Source organism: Aphanomyces invadans (genome assembly GCF_000520115.1).
Source record: "Aphanomyces invadans strain NJM9701 unplaced genomic scaffold supercont1.16, whole genome shotgun sequence".
Classification (NCBI taxonomy): Eukaryota; Oomycota; class Saprolegniomycetes; order Saprolegniales; family Verrucalvaceae; genus Aphanomyces; species Aphanomyces invadans.
Window position 1 is genome coordinate 1011215 of NW_008580161.1, and position 2015 is coordinate 1013229.

Sequence of the window (2015 nt, forward strand, 5' to 3'; positions counted from 1 at the left end):
CCCCAAGCTGCCAGCACAAGGCAGACGACGCTGCAGGAGTTTGCCTTGCCACGATCAATCCCAACTGCTCGTTCGGGGAAAGAGGCCTGGGAACAGTGGTTCTCGGTGGACCTGAAGCGTGGCCTCTTTTGTGCTCTCAAGGACTATACGAAAGCGATGATCAAGGTTAGCGCCAGACCTTGGCAGCAGCAATTGTCAAGTATCAGACCTTCTCTCAATTCGAAACTGAGTACGCTGGGCATGCGGCAACGTACTCTGGTTTGCTGCAGGTGGTGCGAAAGAGGAAGCGTGAAAACAAACTGTAACAATGTCAATTGATATCGTGTACTTCAACCAATCAATCGATTGTAGGTTTGTTTTGTCGCAATTGCGATTCTATCTATACATAAATTTTTCAAGGAAGACCTCAAAATTCGAGCAACAGAAATATAGAAATTCAAGGTTCAATTTAGCAGCAATCCAAGCGAGTGCCCTGAGTTGATGCGAAGAGACCCGAGGAGATCCATTAATGTCTTTCGAGGTACAATACCTGTATGATTCCAACAATTCCGGATTGTTGATTGCTTTACGTTATCCCAGGCTTCGATGGACCACTTCATTGCTGTGAGTGCATCAACGACATACAGTTTCTTGCCACTCTCGGTAGCTTTGTCAATCATCCCAATGACATGATCCATTTGACAACGTTTGTAGTGGCTCTTGAATGATGCGATGATACCAGCGTCGATGGGTCGCAGGAAAACAGTCGTGTACGGGGGCAGCATCATGAGCTCCACGTTGGTAACAGATACACCAAGTGGTTTATGTGATGACGTATTGTCCATTATCAACAGGACTGCTCTGTTCTCCGATGCCATCAAGGCATTGAAGTCGTTGATCCAATCGGCGAAGAGGGCCATTGCCATCCATGCTTTACGATTTGAACGGTAAAGTACCCCAAAGTCTTGGCATGCCAAATTACCAAAGCAGCGTGGCCATTTTGATTTCGCAATGAACGTAGGTGGCAGCTTGTGGGAACCATCGACGTTGGTTGCCAAGGCGACTGAGATTCGACACTTGTCTTGCTTTCGTCCGGGCCTTGGCTTGTCCGAGATTGTGTTCTTCGGTATACCATTGTAATACAATCCTGTCTCATCCATGTTATAGACATCAATTGGGCTATACAGATCATCCGTTTGCCTCAGTGCGGCTCTACCGTCATAGACGGTGGATTGGTTTGCGGATGATGCCTCGCCGTGCAGCCGATACATCTGAAGATGCTTTCGAGATTGAAATCGGTACAGTCACCCTTTTGAACACTTGAGTCGGTTTTGTAGGATCATTCTTGCGGAAAGTTGAAGCCCCATTTTTGCAATTATGCCCCCCGTAACGCACATTTTTGTTGTTTGCTTTCGACACCCACTCGGCGACTTGTTTGTCCAGTTCAGGGTGTCTTGGACCCTGGAAATTGAGCCTTGCTTTGGCTGACTCGGCCTTTATGTTATAGGCCTCGATTTTTCGCTTGACCATGAGAATTCGTCGAATGGTCGTGATATGTAGCAATACTCCAACTTTCTGGGCGACCCATTGCTGCATTTCAGTCGATGTTTTGGCTGCGTTAGCCGCATAGTACTCTCGAATCATATTCTTCTCGGGATCGAGTGTCGTCTTGTTTGCGATTTCCCTTGCGGCATTTTTTCACATGTCCAAATACAATGACCCAGTCAAGCTGATGCCTAGCCTCATAATCTCAGGTTTGAAAATCCAAACCGAATTCAAATTGACCTGTGCAAATATAATGAGTATTGATTTATACGGAATATTCGATTTGACCAGGGAGCAAACCTTGGGGGACAACTGTACAGTGAACCCCGGAAAAAGCCGACATGCTTTCATCCTGACATGCATGGAAGCGGAATAAAATCGAATTTATTAAATTACACGGCTTAGTTCAAGTTGATTGGCTATAATCAGGAGAATTTATGTGCACCAATCAGAAGCGCTACAAATTTAACTACACCTCAGTATGAGGGTCT